The sequence below is a fragment of the Mirounga angustirostris genome, unplaced genomic scaffold (assembly GCF_029215605.1).
Source record: "Mirounga angustirostris isolate CCGP_5_RB_7025 unplaced genomic scaffold, mMirAng1.0.hap1 SCAF_12, whole genome shotgun sequence".
In the NCBI taxonomy this organism is placed as follows: Eukaryota; Metazoa; Chordata; class Mammalia; order Carnivora; family Phocidae; genus Mirounga; species Mirounga angustirostris.
Genome location: NW_026991720.1, coordinates 39,278,868 through 39,302,051, shown reverse-complemented (window position 1 = coordinate 39,302,051; position 23,184 = coordinate 39,278,868).

Below are 23,184 nucleotides of genomic sequence, written 5' to 3'. Positions count from 1 at the left end.
CTCATTCTCTGTCTCAAATAAATAAATAAAATCTTTAAAAAAAATAGTATAGGTTCTAATTGGTTGAAGTACTAAGAAAAAATGAAAATATTGTGGATCCTGTGAGTTTTATGAAGAAAGGGGGAAGAAACAGAAATTACGAAGGCATATTTGGGTAATGGTAAGTATTAAGAAAGGTGACAAAATTTGTTTAGGGATCAGTGGGAGGAAAGCCTTGAAAGGTAGATTGGCCTACATCGGGTTAGGTTTTGAATTTCTAAGATTTTAGAGGTTTTTAAAAAATGTACTGTGTAAATTTTGAAAGTTAAGGAAGTGACATGATCAAAACTCCACTTTAGGTCACTAATGGCAGTAATAGCATAAGGCAGGAAAGGAGGAGGAAGAAATTAAAGTTAGGAAGCTTGAGGAAATGTTGGCTTCAAATAAAATTGTGATAGTGCAATTACAAATGAAGAGGAGGCATAAAGGGTATTGCAAAGATGAAGTCAGTGTGACTTAGCAAATGATTTAGATATGAGAAATAATAAGTAAAGGGCTGAAAATAATTTTGAAGGTCTGAGATGTGAAAGCCATTGTTGGACATGGGGAGACATGGATTGGGAAATAAAGATTAGGATTCATCTCTTGTATTCACATTCTTTGCAAGTATACTTTGTGCTTGTCACTGTACAAGGTTTAGTGTATAGAGATAAAAAAAGAAATGGTGAAAAGAAAGTAAGTGAAAGAAAGAAGAGATCCTGCCTTAAAGGTTTTATATTCTAGCGAGGGCCCTATAAATGTGTAATACAAAGTGTGATAAAGGCTACCTCAGTGGTGTGAAGACTGTGCTTCTGGAGTTCCTTTAGGGAGATGCTGGGTTTGTGATTCTTGTGGACATCTAGGCAGAACATTATAGCTTGGAATTGGAAAGAGTTATGCCCAGGAAAGAGGACGAGGATGCATTTAAGGTCTTACTTTACTTGACCATCCTGACACTTTTGGCATTGCTAATGAAACCCTCTTTCAGAACCTTAGATAAAATTGTTCCTTAGCATTTTTTATTCCTGACTAAATTCCTGTCATAACCCAATAAATCTTGATTCTCTGTTATTTTTAGTCTCCGTAATCTCACAGATATCTATGGGTTTACTATTACTTACATGTTCACGATTCCAAATTTCTATCTCTAGCCCAGGACTATCTTTTGAGTTCTATGTGCATAAAACAACTGTTCCCAGATATCATTACTTGTACATCTTAGGTGCATTCCATATTCAACATACCTCAAAATTTGCTTTCTCCTTGAACCAGTCCCTCTTAGAATATTCTGGTATACACAGCTGGTACTAATCATCAGCCCAGTTGTCCAAGTTAGGAATCTAAGAATCATCCTTCGTCATTTTAACACATTACTCATTTCCAACAGCTGTCAAGTCCTGCAGAGTCAAACTCCTTAGTAGTTCTTGACCAGCCCTCTCTTTTTTTTCACATTGTCATTGTAGTTGTTCATTGCCAGCATTCTGCAGTGGCCTTCCACAAAGTTTTGTTACTTCCAGTTTGACTTCCCTCCCAATCTGTGAGCCATACGTTGGTGGTTATGAACTACTATGCCTGGCACTGTTCCAATTGCTTTACATGTATTCAGTCCTCTCAAATCTAAGGATTAAGTGTATTCCTCTCTCTTTTGTGCAGCATATTGAAATTGGGGTGGAAAGGTTTTTCAAGGTCACACAACCAGAAAATGGGGGAATTGATTCAAAGCCAGACACTCTGAATGGAGGTACTGTGCCTGTACTCACTGTAGGTTATATATTCTGACCTTATACTGCTTTTATGTTATAAGCTGCTTTGACCCTTGAACTATGAAAACAGCAAACTTAAAACCAGTGGTTTAGATCTATTCATTCCAGTATTTTTTTCACTGTAATCTTTTTGATAACATTTTTATACTTTATTTAAATACACATATAGATGAATTTCATGTCAATCTTATTTTAAAACTTCAAAACTCACCATTTCTTTATTTTTCTCTCCTTCTTTGATTGGGCCTAGATAAACATTCATTTGTGCGCCACCCCCTACCCAAAGATATGCCTTGTAATTCTTGTAAACATGATGTTAATAAATTATTATTATTTTTTTACTGGGGGAATAGCATTTTCACATAGTAGGTGTGGCATCATTTTGAAAAATGTTCTGCTAAACAGAACTGATGAGAAATGAATTTGGCATATAGCTTAAGTCTGGTTTTGTTTCTTGTCAAGTGGTATTTCAGAGTCACCTGTTGGATTAATGCAGCAGATGCAGTAATATCCTCATACCTAATGAGCCTACTTAGATATTCTTCACCACATGATGGTATATGGTAAAAGCCTCATCTGCTGTTGATTTTTTATTTAACCTGGGTACCAACCTGACTTCATGTACCTTTCCAAAAGGAAGACCCCAGTGAGAATGTCTTCATATTCTACTGAGACTGGTTGGATGTAGTTTTAATTCCTATGTAAATCTTTATAGATGGCAGACAGAAAGACCCTAAAATAACTGTAAGAAATATTAAATATGCCTCAAACTCTGTTTGGCTATCATGTTGTCAAAATTATCTTTAAATATCTAAATGTAAAATAACTTAATTTTAACTTATCTTTCTGATATATTGCTGCTAAAAAGACACTATGGGTACATGAATAAAAATAATTAATAGGTTGATAAAACTTTTGTCCTTTTTTCCATTATGCATTTCTTAACTTTCATCCTTCTGTTCTCTCAACAAATATTTACTGAGCAGCAATTACATTCTAGGAACTATCTTATGTACTTGATATTTATCATTGAATAAAATAGGCAAAGATCCCTGCCACCATAGAAGTCACATTCATATCATTCTTAGAATAAAATTTCCATAGCTAAGGGTGGCCTGGGAATCACAGGAGAATGAAGATAAATTATATAGGTTACAGAAAGGAAAAGAAGTATGCCAAGAATGGGTAATGAACATCAATGTTATGTAATTAGCAATTTTTATTAGGACTGTGACCTTTGCATCAACATCACAGTGTTTTGCCATAAATTACATTTATACAAGTTGAATCCAGTCTGAAATTCTGAAAGCTGAATCTTGAGAAAACGGCCCACCTTCAGAGAATTCATCTAAAATTTGCAAAGCTTCCCCGAAGAACTGACCATTTGTTACACTGACACATATGTTCTTAAACATCACATTGCCACCTGGATCCTGAGATCAATTCATGTCTCTGGGGCAGTTGTAAGTTTAACTGATTTTCTGATTTGCTCTCTATTGGAATATTTTTGGTTCCTTCTTGGATATCACCTAGTTGTTTTGAATTAGGAGTGAGGGGTACAGCATTCTTCAGGCAGACTCCTGAGCAGTGTCTGAAATATCTGAAAGATGGGGAGTTGATCTCTGATTCTCCAGTCTTTCAATTATTTGAGCTCCCACACCACCTCCTTGGGTGGCTTGATTCTCAGTGCTAAGAGCCAAAACAATTTATTTAACATTTCACCACGAGCTGTCTAAGTAGCAGATTATTAGAATGTTGCCGTGTGGATGATACAAAGACTGATGACACAGTGCCATCATGAGTTCTTTACTATCACTTAAATGAGTGCTCTTGTGATGAGCACCAGGTATTGTATGGAAGTATTGAATCACTAAATATGCGCACCTGAAACTAATACTACAGTGTATATTAACTACCTGGAACTTAAAAACTTAAAAAAAATGAGCCACCATTTAATTATTAGTATAATGGAATAACTTGAGCTTGCTTTGCTGTCCTAGAAACTACAGTGAAGCACATTAGTAAATTCCACAACACATTACGGTTTTCTTTCCAGATGAAATGCAGTTAGCACAACACTATTTAATAATGTATTAGCCCACTGCTATTTATGGCAAAGCCTGATTTGCAACTCTTCTCTGAAAGAGTGACTGTCTAATATTAGAAAGCAGGAAACATACAAGGCAATAAACGCTTCAAAATTTTTGGTTAGGGGCTGATTAGAATTCAGTATTAGCTAATACCTCATAACAATATGTTTTTATGGGAAAGGATTCTGAATTTTCTGAGAAAAGTAGGATATTCTGGTTAAAGTGATATTTCTTAGGCAGCATGAGTTTCTATGCGGTTTATTAAATTACCATGTTCTTTACTTTTCTTGGATATACAGTCAAAACTGTTTTCTGAAAAAAAAAATTTTTTTTAAGCAATTCTACCTAAGGCAGATCTGAATATGTAGATGGAAATGACTGGATCTTCCACAGGGGCTACTCAAGACAGGAAACACGAAATTGGGCAAGACCCAGAAGAATAGATACGACTAAAATACTTGGGAAGAAGCAGCGGTGCCTGGGTGACTTAGTCGGTTGAGCGTCCGACTCTTGATTTTGGCTCAGGTCATGATCTCAGGGTTGTGGGATTTCAGCTCAGGTCACGATGTCAGGGTTGTGGGATTGAGCCTTGGGTCTTGCTATGCGCTCAGCGGGGAGTCTGCTTGAGATTTTTTTCTTCTCCCTCTGCCCCTCCCCCCCTGCTTGCTCTCTCAAATAAATGAATTAAAAAAAATACTTGGGAAGAAGCATAAATTGGCTTAAAGATGGCTTTAAAAGGATTATCAAATCAACGTGCAGTTTCTTTTGTGATGACTGATCTAGGGACCTGAGATTAAAGGCAGCCACAGAATCTTTGCTTCTCCATTCATTGACAGGTGGAGTTCAGTTGCCCTCTTGTTGAATCTGGGCAGGTGTCATTAATATCTTTGACATAATTTAGAAGAATCAACTTTCTGGGACTTCTGAGCCTATGTCAGAAAAAGATTTGCAGCTTTCATCTTTATCTCTTGGAATAGTTGATTTTAAAACACAGCTGCATATGGTGAAGAAGCCCAGGAAGCCCCATGGAGAGGAACTGAAGCACATGGGTAAAAAGCCCTATTTAGTTCCCAGCTGACACCTAGCTCTTACTTCCTCCCAGCCAACAACCAGCAGTAACTTGCAAGCACTGTGAGTGAGCCATCCTGTCCATAGCTCCCCCAGCCCCTATAGAGCTTCTTTAGTTTATGCTGTGAGGAGCAGAGATGAGCTGCTCTGGCAAGCCCTTCCCAAATTCCTGATCCACGAAATGATGAAGCATTGTTTTTTTATTTTTTAAAAGATTTTATTTGAGAGAGAGAGAGAGAGAGAGAGAGGAAGCGTGTGCATGCGCATGAGTGGTGGGAAGGGGCAGAGGGAGAGGGACAAGAAGACTTCCTGCTCAGTGGGGAGCCAAATGTGGGGCTTGATCCCAGGACCCCGAGATCATGACCTGAGCCAAAGGCAGACACTTAACCGACTGAGCCACTAAGGTGCCTCAACATTTTTTTTTTTTAAAGATTTGATTTATTTATTTGAGAGAGATACGGGGAGAGAGCACGAGCAGGGGGAGAGTCAGAGGTAGAGGGAGAAGCAGGCTCCCTGCTGAGCCAGGAGCCTGTGGGGGCTCAATCCAGGACCCCAGGATCATGACCTGAGCCAAACTTTCTTCCTCAACATACCTGAGCTTTTAGTTCCCTTGTCTTTTTGAAGCCATGTTTGCTTTAATTGTCCACTTACCATTATCATGTGGCATGGAAGCATTGGAGACACCCAGTAAATCACCTGGGTTCAAGAAATATTTTTCTCTTTTCTCCACATAGTTTAGTAACAAACCTAGAGCCTCATGATTACTTCATCATTACAGCAACTTTTTTCTTTGCCCACTGGTACAGTAGTGTGAAAAGTACAGGTGGTCACGTGTCTGCTGCAGCTTTCAGTTTAATGGAAACTTTGCTGTGTTCCCCAACAGGGGTGTTTACCCCTAGCAACTAGGGCACCTAGGTTGAGAGGGTTTAAGGTTTTATGAATACAAAGGAAATGCTCATCAAGTGGATCACTGGCAGTGATTGTGGGAGGAGACAATTCTGATTTCCACCTTTTACTTCTTGGCCCTGTAGATTGTGGTTATTGGGAGAGAGTCCTCTATACTGGCCATTGGTTCAGTATATATACTGCACCCCAGAAGACAGCACTCACATCCTGAAAGTATTATACCCTAGATGGACTTTCAACAGGCCATTTTAATGTATTGGCAGGCTGCCCATGCCTGGTGATGGAGTACAGTGTCAGAATGGTGAGTCCTGCATCATGTGTTGCATCTCTTTTGCCATAAAATGTGTCTCCTAGTCCAAGGAAGTATTATGTACAATACTGTGTAAATTAATTAAATCTGTAAGTTCTTGTATACTAATGGTATCAAAGTCACTGCAAGCATGGGGAGCAAAGAGATATTTGCAGTATGAAATAATTCTAGACAGAACAAATAGATGCCTGCTGCTAGGTGGAATTTATTGCAAAAACTTAAACATTGTAGCAGTTCCCTGAATTTTGGGAGGCTTATATCACATCTGTCATGCATGTATTTTACCAGAGCATCTAGAATACTTGTCAGGCTTTAGCTTAATGTCATAATAATATAAACTGGTGTGATTTTTCACTGGAAATGTCAAGATGATCGAAGTTCTTGAGGACTATATTTGGACAAAGATTTTAAGGCTTACTATAGTCCTGAAGCAAGACAGGAATTTTTATTCTCTCTACTCTTTATGGTTGAGGAAAAAAAAAAAAGTCTTCCAGAATATAACCATATACAATTGACAATCTATGTTGATAAGCTTTGGTAAAGATACAGCACATGGCATGGCATCTTCAATTTGGAGTATGATCTGATTAGTTTTACTCCACCTGGCTTTTATCACCCATGATTCATCTGGTTTTGCAGAGACAACACAGATGAATTGAATGGAGATAGGATAGAATTTACCACTCCTGTGACACTCAAGTCTTTGATGGTGGAGTTGATCTTCCCTATTTCTCTGAGGATATGGCTTCCAATGTACTATCCTGTCCTGTGGTGGGAGGTGGCAGTTCTTTGTGAGTTTCCACTATGAATTGATACCTATGATGACAGATTTTTAGGGGGGACATCAGTTCCTTTAAATGTCTTCAATATTTTTTTCTCTTTATCATGGAAAATGATATCAGTGCCATTTGTAATCTCTTTCTCTCTTTTGTTTTCATCTCCCTCAAAATAAATAAACCCTCCTCTTTCTAGCTGTATATCACACTTCTCTGGGTTGCCACACTATCAAGATCCACTTCCACACGTATTGTCCTTGCTTTCACTGGTATATCTATTAGTCTCTACAATTCCTTTGGCAAGTATGTGATTTCTTCCCTGAGCAGAGGTTACCCCTCTCAGGTTATGCTGAGACCTGACTATGATTATCATCCTTGTGGAAATGAGGTGGCAGATATTGAAGAGAATAGTTGTCATCTCCTGAGACAATGGTTCCATTTGAAGCTATTGCACAGTTTCAGGCAGTATTAGCAGAATAACTACCACAACACGAGGAAAGCAGTGACTGCTTTTGGCCAGGAGGGTTAAAGGAGATAGAGAAGTTAAATTACTCAGTTTTCCTAACCCCCAGATCTCAGGGCCTGTTCTTTCACAATTAGGACATTTATTTGACAATTGAAGACCTCAGTCATTGTCCATCATTTTCCTTTACAGTACTGCATCCTTATAATCAGATAAATTTTTAGCAGTGTTCCCCTATGGCTATACGAGAGCAGTCTTCTTTAAAGCTACCATTGAAACTCTGGTTTCATAGTATGACATCTGTTGGTGAATAGCTACTTGGAACCCATCTTTTTTTTTTTTTTTTTTGCAAGACTTCCCATGCTATTCAAAGAAGCCATCAAACACCAGATTCCTTGTAATTATCCTTACAACATACTGATCAGAATAGTATCTCTTGATCTTCTGATTCCTTGCATTCTACCTATACATTATGCTAATTAATCATAGATAAGGGCTTTAGTAATTGTGGTTTCACTACATTTCAGGGACTGATACTACCTCAGTTATCACCAACAATAGGGTTCCTGTTGCTTTCTGACAATGCAATGTCAAATTACATGTCTGATGGTCTACTGGGTTCCTTCTGGCGTCAATTGCCTTAGCCTAGATTTCCTAGAAAACAGAAGCTAAAATAAATCTTCCATCCAGTGGGTCAAAAGTGAGGAGAAAGAAAGCAACCCAGTAATAGAGGAAAATCAAATAAATATGATGTATTATAGAGCTGACCGCAGCTTCGGAAGAGTACATAGCTGGTGGCTAGGTCTACATGATATATCTGGAGAGGTCATATTTAATCACTGCATTTTAGAGTAATCCATTTGAGGAAGGAAGTCTTAGAATACTCCATCAAGGGAAGGAAAAGAAGACCGTTTATCTGCCTGCGCTTTCTTTCACTGGTTAAAGTTTGCCCCTTTGGGCCCTAGTGTTTCACTCACTCTTTTGTAGTGTATTACATACATTCTCTGGGGTATCAGGAAAGTATGGGACTTACGGAACTAATTGAGTCACACCTGGGCCTTAGAGCTGCTGTGTCTCCCACTGAAGTGGGTATGATGTATGCCATCTAACCTTGCTCTTAGAGAAGTGTAAGACAATTGAAGGTTATAGGAAATGAGGTAGTAGTGGTAGCATTTGGGGCTTGAAGGCTGTACATTCAGAAAAAAATATATATTATCACTAGAACATACTCATAATTCATAGGGAAAGGCAATTGTATAAAAATATATATGGAGATATTCAGTGAGGTCCATTAGAGCACAATTCTTGCCTATGTCCAGTCTTTCCATTTTTTCAGGATTGTGTTGGCTGTAGATAAGACATGAATTGGGTATATCCTCTGATACTAAGAAGAATTTGTCCACCAGTGTTTGATTAATATTGTGGACAGTTTGTTCTTTTATCATGGGTTATCTCCTGAAGGATTTTAGCAGTGTCCTTTTGAGGTTACCTTATGCCACTGTTCAGCCAGCCTAACTTCGCTATTACTTATCTTACATCCCAGTCATTCTCAGTATTCTATTTCAGAACTAGTGGCCAAATTCTGTGTGTCCGTAAATGGAATTTTTAAACTTCTCCATAGATTTTTCATTTGCTTTCCAAGAGGTCTTTGTGCAGGACCCTAGTCAGCATAACTGGCTTACGCATAATGACCTGAGTAAGCATTTCTTCTAGATGCATTTTTTATGTCTTTTATGGTGGGTCTGTACTTTTATAACCATAATTTCATCAGGCAGCATCAAACATCAAGCAGTTCATATATTTGTTGTCCAGTTTATATAGGAGTACCTGAAGAGGGTAAGAATCATCTTTGTTTTCATAGTTCATTTCAAAGTCATTAATTATGAAAACCTACCAGCTATCTGTGATTATATTTAGCCTTTTATATTAATCAAATTGGCATGCCCTACAGAGGGCTATAAGTTTAGTCACTTGAGTTGATTTCTTCCAGTAAGGAGCTGGATTCTGTAAGAGAATCTGCAGTAGTTATTCAGTAACCAACCTTATATTTTCCTCTTTCATTTGTGAGATAAGACATATCAAGTAAGGATTTTATAAGAGAATTTCTAAATATGTTCTGAAAGTGGATAATTTTTGAACTATAGAAACATAATCACTAGATTTTCCCGCAAATAAGGATGTTAAACTTGCTTAATTGAGAGATTAGATGTATGTTTACTATGAGAAAGAGAAATATGAATATTATATATTTATATTTTAGATATCATTTAAACAGAACTTTTTTAGATGATTTCAGTTAGCCGTAGAGATTGTATGCATGTGATGCCCTCAAATCTGAGGGTGATTCTATCTTGAAAACTGAATAGATTTTTTTTTAAGGATCTGTTTTTTAAGAGCAGTTTTTGGTTCACAGCAAAATTGAGAGGTAAGTGCATAGATTTTTCATATATCCCCTACCCCCACACAGGCACAGCCTTCCCCATTATCATTATCTCCTGACAGAATGGTACATGTGTTATAATTGATGAACCTGCATTGAGACATCATTATCACCCAAAGTTCATAGTTTACATTAGGGTTTATTCTTGGTGCTGTACATTTTATGGTTTTGTCATTAAATATATAATAACATGTATCCATCATTATGGTATCATGCAGTCTATTTTCACTGCCCTAAAAAATCCTCTGTTCTTTGCCTATTCATCCTTCCCTCCCCACTAGCCCCTGGCAACCACTGATCTTTTTACTGTCTCCATAGTTTTGCCTTTTTCAGAATGTAATATAGCTGGAATCATACAATATGTAGTCTTTTTTTAGATTGGCTTCTCTCTTTTAGTAATACTCATTTGAGGTTCCTCCATATTTTTTTTCATGGCTTGATAGCTCATTTCTTTCTAGCACTGATTACTATTCCATTGTCTGGTTGTATCACAGTTTATCCATTCACCTACTGAAGGATATCTTGGTTACTTCCAAGTTTTGGCAGTTGTGAATAAACCTGCTATAAACATCCATGTACAGGTCTTCATATAGATATAAGTAGTTTTTCTGACTTATCAGAGGTTGCACAGAGGTTGCACTCCTCCAATAAAGGAGGATATGCCTTTATTATAGCCTATTTACTTAGGCTATAAGCAGTGGCCTTTGACTTGTGCCACATTGTTGAGTTAATGCCCTAGAGCATGGCCTAACCTTTCTCGTGCAGACAAAATTAATAATGATTTGATAGGACCATATAAGTGGTTGTTGAAGAGATACTTTGAGCTCACTTAAGGCTTTTTCAGTTTCTGTGACCCATGGAGTGGTTCTGAGATGTTTGATTACTCCCATTACAAAAGAGCATTCCTGGGGCGCCTGGGTGGCGCAGTCGGTTAAGTGTCTGCCTTCAGCTCAGGTCATGATCCCAGCGTCCTGGGATCGAGTCCTGCATTGGGCTCCCTGCTCAGTGGGGATCCTGCTTCTCCCTCTCCCTCTGCCTGCTGCTCCCTCCCTGCTTGTGCTCTTTCTCTCTCTGTCAAATAAAATAAACAAACAAACAAACAAACAAACAAATCTTAAAAAAAGAATTCCTATTTCAGAAAATTTTGGTATCTGTTATGTACAATATCTGTTTAATATGAGAAATTTCCTTAATTGTCTTTTAGTTGTTCATCTTGAGAAGTGTAGGACAATCTGTAATCTTCCCTTGAATAATTCCCTTCATTCAGTTGTTAGATCATGGGCTAGAATGAACTGTTGTTTTGTAGAGTTAGAATATTTTCTTAGAAGCTTGGTGTCCCTTCTTAGATGAGTAGATGTATAGAGTCAGTTTTTGAGTTTCCAGATTAAGGGGAGATCTACTTAATGGAAGATCCCTACTTATTGGACTAGAATTAGTCCACAAATGATCTGTATATTCTTAAGATCTTCTATCAAGACTTGGGAGAAGTAGGATAGATTTTCATTAAATCCCTAGGTATATAATTGTTCAGATGGATTATTGATTTTCCCAGGAGAAAGCAAATAAATATTGACTTTTTTTTTTTTTATCAATTTGGGCTCTAATCAAAGCTGAGCTTAGATATATTAATGTAAAGAATTTAGCCTCAGATGGCACTGAGGAGAATATGGGTTAGGTACTAATGGGAAATAAGGAATTAGTGTTTTTGTGAATTACTAACTGAATTTGGAAGAAATGTAGATGCTTGGCCACTGGGCTTTTTATTAGGTGAAATTGGTGCATTTCTAGGGGTGGATAAAAAGATAGTCTATCATCCATTAATCAGGGTATGACTGGTTCAAAATATTCTTCCACTTCAGCTTAAGAGGGTGTTGAAAAGCTTTAGGTAAAAGTTTGTAGAGTAAATCTGGAAACATAGAAGTTTACTGTAATTATTTTGCCTATGTAGATTTTTCTTTTGCCTCATAAGTTTCTGGAAACAGCATGTTTTAAAAAAAAAAAATCAACTTTTTAGGGGCACCTGGGTGGCTCAGTTGGTTAAGCATCTGCCTTCAGCTCAGGTCATGATCCCAGGGTCCTGGGATCGAGTCCCGTATCGGGCTCCCTTGCTCGGTGGGGAACCTGCTTCTCCCTCTTCCGCTCCCCTGCTTCTGCTCTCTCGCTCTCTGTCAAATAAATAAATAAAACCTTAAATAATTAACTTTTTAATTCTAGTATAATTAACGTACAGTGTTATATTGGCTTCAGGTGTACAATATAGTGATTTAATAATTCTGTACAATGCTCAGTGCTTATCATGATAAGTGTACTTTTAATCCCCATCACCTATTCACCCATCCTCCCACCCACCTCCTCTCTGGTAACCACCAGTTCTCTATATTTAAGAGTCTAGTTTTTCATTTGTCTCTGTTTTTCTTTGTTCATTTGTTTTGTTTCTTAAATTCTACATTGAGTGAAATCATATGATCTTTGTCTTTTCCTGACTGACTTATTTCATTTAGCTTTAGACTCTCTAGCTCCATCCATTTTGCTGCAAATGGCAGGATTTCCTTCTTTTTTATGGCTGAACACTGTGTTTTCTTTATCCACTATCTGTTGATGGCCACTTCCATTGTTTCCTTGTCCTGGCTATTGTGAATAATGCTGCAGTGAACATGGAAGTTTCAATATCTCCTTGAGATACTGATTTCAGTTCCTTTGAATATATTGCTGGATCATATGGTAGTTCTCTTTTCAAATTTTTTTTAGGAACCTCCATACTGTTTTCCATAATGGCTGTACCGATTTACATTCTCATCAACAGTGTACAGGGATTACCTTTTCTACACATCCTCACCAACGCTTGTGATCTTTTGTCTTTTTGATAATAATTACTCTAGCAGGTGTGAGGTGATATCTCATTGTGTTTTTTATTTGAGAAATACTCTAAGGAAAGGGTAACTTATTTAGGGGGTCAAGGGAAAGAGCAGAAAGAATGGAAGTGGTATAATTTGTGGATAAAGATCAGAAGGGTAGAGAAAAAAAGATGTACAAGAGGGGAAAATTCAGTTTGGAATGAGATTTATTTTTGCCCTTTGGTTTTTGCTCAAGAGTTGTTGAGAGTGTCTGTCACTCTCAACAGTGTTTTGTTTTTAGGCCCTTAGTATGTTCATAAAAGCAAGTTGACCATAGATTGTTATTTTGTTTTACTTCTTTTCTAGAGTTCCTTTTAAATGTATTATTCTTGACATGTCATAAGTTCCCCATAATGCCATTGTATTTCCAATTCACTTTTAGTATAATATTCCCTTTTATCAAGATAAGCAAAATTATTTGGCTTTTATTTATTTATTTATTTATTTTTTTACAGTTTTTTTTTTTTTAAGATTTTATTTATTTGCGAGAGAGAGAATGAGAGACAGAGAGCATGAGAGGGAGGAGGGTCAGAGGGAGAAGCAGACTCCCTGCTAAGCAGGGAGCCCGATGCGGGACTCCATCCCGGGACTCCGGGATCATGACCTGAGCCGAAGGCAGTCGTTTAACCAACTGAGCCACCCAGGCGCCCCTTATTTGGGTTTTAGTAAGACAAAATATAGGAAGCATAAGTTCTGCCAGAAGGAAGTCACCACTTCAGGGCACCTGGGTGGCTCAGTTGGTTGGGCGACTGCCTTTGGCTCAGGTCATGATCCTGGAGTCCCGGGATCGAGTCCCACATCGGGCTCCCTGCTCGGCAGGGAGTCTGCTTCTCCCTCTGACCCTCGCCCCTTTCATGCTCTCTCTCTCTCATTCTCTCTCTCAAATAGATAAAATCTTTAAAGAAAAAAAAAAAAGAAGGAAGTCACCACTTCAATGGAGAGATGAGCGCAAGATAAACAAGAGGACCTACCAGGCTGAGTCAACTGTATATACTTGTGAATGGCATCTCCACTTGCCAGTTAAGTAGAGGGTGTGATCAGTACCTCAACAGTTGTTGCGCTCAGTATAGTGACTACCTAAAGCAGCTTTTTTTCATAATTTGCTGTCATGAAGGTTTTGTAGGAAACCTGAAGCAAAATGTAATCCATTATCTTTCTTATGAATTGGTCACTGATCTAACAGACCTATAAACATTTAACATGTAAAATGATCTTCCATATGGTGTTGATTTTGTGTATGGTGTGCGGCCACTAAAAGAATGTTTAAAATTTTGTAGTGAAATCATGTATGTGCATTTTAACTCCTGTGTACTTTATAGTTCTTGCAATGGTTGGTATAAAGAAAAAATACTCTGTGTGTGTGTGTGTGTGTTCACATGGGTCATTTTTTCCATCAACTCTCCTTAACTCTCTTATGAATTCTCCATCGCTTAAATTAGTTTCTCTTAGATATAATATATATGAATAATTTCTAAGATCTTCCTATATCTCTCCGAATCTGAGACACTTGACTTTTTGGAAAGCTATTAACTATAGGAACTGTTGGTCCTCACCCAAGAAGCTGATCCCCTTGTTTACTGAAGTAAACTATTCATTTTATGCTAGAGAAATGAGACCATTTTTATCACATTATTTTTATTGTCCCCCTTTTTTCTAAGGATTTTTTAAAAGATTTATTTATTTGAGAGAGAGAGAGAGAAAGCATGTGCAGAGGGACAGAGGGAGAGGGAGAAGGCGAGAAGCAGACTCCCTGCTGAGCGTGGAGCTCAACATGGGGCTCGATCCTATGACCCATGAGACCATGACCTGAGCCAAAATCAAGTGTCGGACACTTAACCGACTCAGCCACCCAGGTGCCACCCCACCACCCACTTTTTTTCTAGCTTAGGTAATTTTCATGGGAAAATCATCAAACAGCAGCAAATTATTTTAAATTACATTTGTGAATTTCTAATAACAGATATGATTTGTAGTATGTATTTAGAATTCCAGAATTTTGATTTTGCTAGGGGACTGTCTTTACTAAGTTTGCTTCTTAACTAAATAATTTTCTAAACCAGAATGATTTCAACATGCTTGCAAATCTTCAAAGGTATAGAATTTCATGGCATTGCAGTTCTTCATATCTCAGTTGGGTATTTTCCAGTGACATCTCATCAGACGATATTTTGTGACTGTTCCATTGTCCCACCTGATCAATCAGGATTCTCTTTTCTAACAAGAATTCTAGAATGTGACGGTCTTTGGCTCACCAATATCATATTAAAGAAACAATCAGTTCATTATTTTTGCTAGCTTATTTTTTAACTCCTATTTCTTGTGTGATTTATGTATGCTTACTACATTTGAATGGAGACACTTCAAGGATAGTTTATCTTACCTTAAGGAGAAAAAAAGATGTTTTAAAATGTCCCCCATTTTTTTTTCCTAAGGGCAAAATCAGCAAAGTATAAAACAATGAAATACCCTCATGTTACCAGAATCCATATATAGACATAGCAATATTTTCAGCTACCAAGCAAACATAGGATCAGACAATTCATTGGTATTTTCTGGGAAATAAAACAAAGTTAAGGACCCTTGAATTATGGAGTAAAATTAGATTATTTCATGAGTTAAAGGACCAGACTTGATGCCATTTAAATATATAGTGACCTATGATAAGTGAAAGTTCAAAGAGTATCACATGGGAAAATCTTAAAATTGTTTTTTGTTTCAAGTTTAGAAACTGGTTTTTCCTCCCGTCTCACTCATACCCAAACTATCTTCCATGTGGCCTCTTCCTCTATTCTCCTTTGAAGTTCTTTTTTCTAAGATTTCCAATAGCCTCTTAATTGCCCAGTTTAGAGATTTCAGTGCATTTGATATCTTCTAAGTTTTCTCAGCTGCATTTCATATCGTTGACATCATACTCCTTATTGCAATTCTTCTGTGCTTTCTGAGGTACAGTACTTTGCTTATAATCTTGTCACCACTCTGAGATTCTGTGCTTGCCTTTCTTATTACTTGCATCGTCTCCCTGAGTCATTTCATCCATTCCTATGGCTTCAAACACTGTAGAAGGAGAAGTCTACTAATTCTGCATTTCCATCCTAGACTGTTATTATCAACTCCAGTCCTGGCTGGGGATCATATACGTCACATGCTGAACTTAAAGACTTTGCTCCATAAGCATTTCTTCACATAGTCTGATTTCAGTGTAGAAGACCATTATCCACTTACATTTCTAAAGTCTAAAACTGCATATTCCAGAGTTATCTTTACCATCAAGTTTTTTTTTTTTCCTTTCTGGAATCTGTCTCATCTTTTTTACCCCTTATTTCTCATTTGTCATTTCTCATTGTCTGTTTATTAGTTTCCCAACTAGTGGCTTTCTCTAGCTTTATGCAGTCCATTTTCCACAATCATAGCAGAATAATCTTTCAAATATCAAATGAGTAATTAATCTTAAATTGAATTTGACCTATAAAATAAAGTATAAGTTGGTTTTCTTAAAATTGCAAGCTGGTTGTTCTAAATCTATTTACCAAATATCCCATATTTGATTTGTGATGTCTGTATTATTGTATAATCAATTCTTATAGGCACTTTAACGTTTTTCACATAGAAATGGAGATAACTCATTTTAAGTGGATGAAAATAAGAGAGAATAAGGAGAATTCTTTTTCTTTGCCTGTTCATTTTAATAACCTTGTTCTGTCAGTATTTCCTAAAATAATGTATAGATAATCTTGTTCTCTTTTTTGGTTACCAACAAAGACTTTACCATTGCTGACACCTGTGCTTTAAAAGATCTTCTAGATATGTGTTATATTTATCCAGAAAACAGTATTTTACCTGTCATTTGACATTTAAAATAACTGAGAGTCAACCCACAGTTTTAATTAGAATTGTCACATGAATACATGTTATCCTCAACTCAGGCTGTTAGCAGTAATTTATTTGCTTAGCTAAATGATAAATTGAAAAGAAAATTGCAAAGCATTCCAAAAAATAGATGCTGGCTGGATGTTTCATTCATAGTATAATTATTGAGATTGCTTTGTAGTTGTATCTTTCAGTGTCTACCTGAGAAATGTATGGAAGGTTAATTTTTTAAGGCATCACATGTCTTAAAAATGGCTTTCGTATATACCTACATACAGTTAGCTGATAGTTTGGGTATATATTCTGGTTTCAGAAATATTTTTTTCTTAGAAATGTCAAAGTATCATTTTTTTCCAGTTGTGGTAGGCAGAATTCTAAGGTGATCCCCTAAGATCTTGAGCCAAAATCCCCCACCCTCAATATCTGATCACTCTCCTCATCCCCCACCATCTCTGAGGTGATGTCTGATCACCCTGGCCTTCCTTCAGCAAGAATCTTGTCATGTCAGTTTAGCCAGAATCCCCCTTTACCCCTGATATTTCCTCTTAGTAATTTTCCATCCACTCACCCCCAACTGGTTCCTTGGCCATACGTTCTCACTTTTCCTTGTATCAGAGTTGAGCCCAGCTTTCTCCTATACTGCTAAACCTCTTTGTAGTGGTCCCTATACCCATCAGGACAGTCCTGAATAAAGTATGCCTTACTGCTTTAACAAGTGTCGTGAATAAACATTTTCTTTCACAACACTATCTCCCAGTTATTTAATCAAACACTAATCTAAGTACTGCTACAAAGGAATTGTGCAGAAATACTTAAAGTCCAAATCAGTTGACTTTAAGACTGGGAGATTATTTGGTGGTCCTGACCCAATCAAATGAGTCAATACTACCACAAGAAACTGAATTCTGCCAACCACAGTGAGCCTGGAAGTGGATCATTCCCCTTTGCCTTCAAATGAGAACTCAGCTCAGCTGACACCTTGATTTCAGCCTAAGCAGAGAGTCCAGACATGCCTTATTGGGCTTCTGACCTAAAGAACTGTGAGGTAATATATAAATGAGTGTTGTTTTAAGCTGCTTTGTTTTGGTAATTTGTTATGCAGCAATAGAAAACAAATACACCAGTTTTTTATATTCACAGGTATTTGAGAAATCTGAAACCATTCTAATCTAAATTATGATATCTTCCACAGGGAGATTTTTAGGATTTTATTTTTGACCCACTGTTTTGAAATTTCTTAATCATGTATTTTAACAAGAATCTATTTCCATCCTTTTTTCTGGATATGTGGTAAACTTTTTTTTTATAATGAGGAAATTTTTTTGGCCCAGGAAGATTTTCATGAATCACTTTTTAATTTTTTCCCCTGCTATTTTCCCTGTAATGTCTTTATAGAACTCCCATTATTCATATGTTGGACATACTTGATTAATGAACCAATTTTCTTATATTTTCTCCAATTTTCTATTTCCTCTTCTTAATGTTCTTTTTCCTACTTGATTTAATCAATTTCATTTTCTAACACTTTTATTGAGTTTCTTGTTTCTGCTATCATATTATTCATTGCCATGATCTCTTTTTTTCCCTCTGATTTTCAATTTGTATAGCATTCAGTTACTGTTTTGTGGGTATTATTCTCTTTATGTGTGTATGTATATGCATGTGTGCGTATGTGTGTTTAAGCCTTCTCCACAAGTTTGTCTTTGCTCCAAACTTATTTCTGCTTGTGATGTCTGTCTGTGTCTTTCATAATAGAAGATTTCTTAGGAAGTCTAGTGCTTCTTGGCTTTCTGGTCATACATTGAAGGATTGCATATGATGGAATTGTCATCTGAGGGTTTCATTATAGGGTGAGTCAGGAGGACTCTTTCATTGGAAAACTTCCATTATCATAATTTGTAAATCTTTTCTCTGATGCCACAGAGAGGAATCTTTCAGTCACTTGGAGAGGAGTATAAGCCTTACTCTTATTAACTGTGGCAAACAAATTACCCGCCCAGAACTCAAGGAATAGAAAAAAGGAAGAAAGGTATAGTCTTGATACTCCATATAAAACCATATATAAACTTGCATTAGTTCTCCTATTATCCATATGGCACTCTGGCTGTTATCTCCTAGTTCAGAGAGAAATTCCTTCTTCAGAGAATACGTTTTCTGTTCTGGCTGAGTGTGAGGTAGGAGGTGTGCTAGTGGCCTGCTTTTTTCTAGTGAGGGAGAGGACTGAAGCAGGGTCCTAGGGGGAGCTGGGAGTGGGACAGTTATTTTTCAACATGTTTTCCTGTTTTCGGCCTCATTCTCATACTTCTTTCAGAGGTATCAGAGTATATTGGGGGAATTCTAAAGTGCAAACCAAATTGCTTCTCACTTTGCGTGCCTTCTGAGTTGGAATTAGTTTTCCATTGTTCAAAACCAGACATCACTTACCCTGATTTCCAGATTTCAAATTTTGCTGCTATCACCTTTTCTCCTGTTCTTTGTACTTACGTGTTTATGGATTTTAAAAACATATTTTACTGTTGTTTTTGTAGAGGTTAGGGATAAATACCAGCCATATTTTTAGAGCAGTCATTTTAAAAACATAAATCATACCAGGTCACATCTCTGCTCAAAACCTATCAATGGCTTCCTCTTCTATTGGAATGGAACACACAATTCTACTTGTGTGGCCCCAGCTGTCTGCTTCTTTGTCATATTTTGTACCACTCTGTCTTGATCAGTATGCTTTAGATACTGACCTCTATTCTATTTCTCTATTATGTTTGATTTTTCCTATTTCAGAGTTTTTATACTTTCTGTTTCCTATACTTGAACTGTTTATTTTCCCTTCCTTAGCCCTTTCCCTGCATTCTTCACCAGGTTAACTCTTACTTATTCTCCAGTTTAAATGTTATCTTCTCTAGGAGGCCCTTTCTAACCTCCCGGTCTTAAGAACATTGTTTTGTTATATTACTTGAGAGTCTGTTGCCTGACACAGTTAGCAATTATATCTTAGTGTGAATTACTTCTGTTATGTCTGTCTCCCTGCTTGTCTTTAACTTCGTGAAGAGAAGACTGAAGATTTTATTGATCAATGTATCGATGAGAGCCTCTTGCAGTTAAGATATGTAATTAGCACTGAATAAATTTTCTTGAGTACATAGATAAGTTGATGAATAAGTGGAGTTGGCTCTTTCAGGCTGTGGGTTTCCTAAGGAGAAATGGGAGAACATTTGGGAAGACTGCTGAGAAATATGTGACTGAACTTACTGTTGATGCACAAGAGAGAAGTCTCAAATAGTTTCTGAAAAATGTAATTGAATTGAGGACTCTGCCGTACCCCTTTCTTTGAACATTATAATTTTCTTTACAGAATTTAAGTTATCCTTTCTTGGGTGCATAATTTTCAGCATGATGCATACATTCTTCAATTCTTAATTTTCTCATTTATGAAATTGGCATAATAGTGCCAATTTTAAATGCATTGGCTTTTTCAAGGATTACTTAATATACACATGCAAAGCCATTAGTACTCTACCTTGAATGTTGAATGTAATTATTATAGTTTCTTTACCTCTTCATTTCCTCTGTGTTTTTTCTTGATTCAATATAAGGAAGGTACCTTTTCTACGTAGTGAAGACTTAAAATAAGTTATCATGGGACACTGTGAAATTTGCTTTTCTAGCTGCCTTAAAAATTAGGATAGGCTTATCGGTCAGATCTTGATTGATAAGTCAGCCTGTGGATTAAATGAATTCTTGAGGTCTTTTAGGCTTGCAGATTCTAAAAGTGGGAGAATAGTGAACTTGTATTAGGGATATCATTTCTGATGTCAAATAGCCCTGTATACCAACAGTCATAGGGCTGTGATTGCTCCTAAAACTGGACCATCTTACGGGGGAGGAGCAAGATGGTGGAGGAGAAGGAGACCTAAATTTCCTTTGGTCCCAGGAATTCAGGTAGATAGGGATCAAACCATTCTGAACACCTACGAACTCAACAGGAGATCGAAGAAAAGAATAGCAGCAACTCTCTGAACAGAAAAGTGACCACTTTCTGGAAGGTAGGACGTGCGGAGAAGCAAATCCGAGGTGATATTCAGGGAGATAGATGGCGGGGGAGGGGGCCTCCGTCAGCTGCTACCGGCAAGTGATAGAGCAGCGGAGCACAAAATCGGAACTTTTAGAAGTCGGCTCTGCTGAGGGACGTCGCTCCAGTGGCTAAGCAGGGGGTGGAACTCTCATCGGGACAGTGTGGTCTTGGGACCCTAGGGGTCACAGAAAGACTGGGGGTGCCTGAGTGCGACAGAGCTCCCAGGTATCGGAGCGGGGAAGCCGGCTGCACAAACAGAGTCGAGGAGTGGGCTCTCAGCTCGGGGTTGCCATAAACCATGATCCATGACACAGGCCACTGCTCTTCCAGCAGGGACTCAACAAGCGGCAGATCGGGGGAGACTCCCCTTTCTCCCCCGGGAGGAGTGGCGCGGGAGTGCACCACAGGAATCTGCTGGGTTTGGAAACTCCACATGGGGTCATGTGCCAGAGATAGAAATGCTTGGTCACAGGCCGGGTGAGCACGGAGTGCAGCCAGAGTCTAGGGAGATGGGAGTGATTGGCTGCTTTTCTCTGGGGGCTCACTGAGGAGTGGGGCCCCGAGTTCTCCTCCTCCGGGGCAGAGATTGGGAGGCCTCCATTTTCACTCTCATCCTCCAAAGCTGTACGGAAAGCTTGCAGGGAACAAAAGCTCCCGAGAGCAAACCCGAACAGATTACTTAGCCCAGACCTGGCAAGGGCGGGGCAGTTCCACCTCTGGCAAAGACATTTGAGAACCAATGCAACAGGGCCCTCCCCCAGAAGATCAGCAAGACCAGCCAGCCAAGACCCAAGTTTACCAGTCAATGAGAACGGCAGAACTCCAGTGCTAGGGGAATACTGCACATAGAATTCATGGCTTTTTTCCCATGATTCTTTAGTCTTTCAAAGTTAATTTTTTTAATTTTCTTTTTTTCTTTTTTAATTTTTCTTTTTCGCTTTTCCAACCAACATCTTATCAATCCCTTTTTAAAAAGATCTTTTTTATTTTTCATTTTTAGAGTCATATTCTATCCCTTCCTAGTAGTTAACTTTATTTTTGGTATATATATATATAAAGTTCTTCTCTCTTTAAAATTTTGGGATACAGTTTCTTCCAACAGACCAAAATATACCCTAAATCTCTAGTGTATGGCTTTGTTCTAGTCTCCTGCCAGATCACATTCTCTCCCTTTTTTTTTTAAATCCTCTTCTTTGTTTTTTCAACCAACTTATTATCTTAATTCCTTTTATAAAATCTTCTGTAATTTTCATCTTTACAGTTATATTCCATCCATTCATCATATTTACCCACATTTTTGTACATATAGAAGTTTGTCTCTCGTTAAAATATTAGGAGACACTTTCTTCTAACAGACCAAAATATACCCCAAATCTAGTGTGTGGCACTGATCTATGCACCAGCCTGATCATGTTTAGTGTATATCTTTCTGGGGTCGTTTTTACCCTGTTAGCATTTTGTTCTCTCATTCATCTATTCTCCTCTGGACAAAATGACAAGATGGAAAAAATCACCTCAACAAAAAGGGCAAGAGGCAGTACCGACTGCCAGGGACCTAATCAATACGGACATTAGTACGATGTCGGAACTAGAGTTCGGAATGACAATTTTAAAGATACTAGCTGGGCTTGAGAAAAGCATGGAAGATATTAGAGAAACCCTTTCTGGAGAAATAAAAGAACTAAAATCTAACCAAGTCGAAATCAGAAAGGCTATTAATGATGTGCAATAAAAAATGGAGGCTCTAACTGCTAGGATAAATGAGGCAGAAGAGAGAATTAGTGATATAGAAGACCAAATGATGGAAAATAAAGAAGCTGAGAAAAAAGAGAGAGAAACAACTACTGGATCACAAGGGCAGAATTCAAGAGATGAGTGATACCATAAGATGAAACAACGTTAGAATAATTGGGATCCCAGAAGAAGAAGAAAGAGAGAGAGGGGCAGAAGGTATATTAGAGCAAATTACAGCAGAGAACTTCCCTAATTTGGGGAAGGAAACAGGCATCAAAATCCAGGAGGCACAGAGAACCCCCCTCAAAATCAGTAAAAATAGGTCAACACCCCGACATCTAATAGTAAAACTTACGAGTCTCAGAGACAAAGAGAAAATCCTGAAAGCAGCTCGGGAGAAGAGATCTGTAACCTACAATGGTAGAAACATTAGATTGGCAACAGACTTATCCACAGGGACCTGGCAGGCCAGAAAGGACTGGCATGATATATTCAGGGCACTAAATGAGAAAAATATGCAGCCAAGAACACTATATCCAGCTAGGCTGTTATTGAAAATAGAAGGAGAGATAAAAAGCTTCCAGGACAAACAAAAACTAAAGGAATTTGCAAACACGAAACCAGCCCTACAAGAAATATTGAAAGGGGTGCCCTAAGCAACGAGAGAGCCTAAAAGTAACATCGATGAGAAAGGAACACAGACAATATACAGTAATAGTCACCTTACAGGCATTACAATGGCACTAAATTCACATCTTTCAATAGTTACCCTGAATGTAAGTGTCC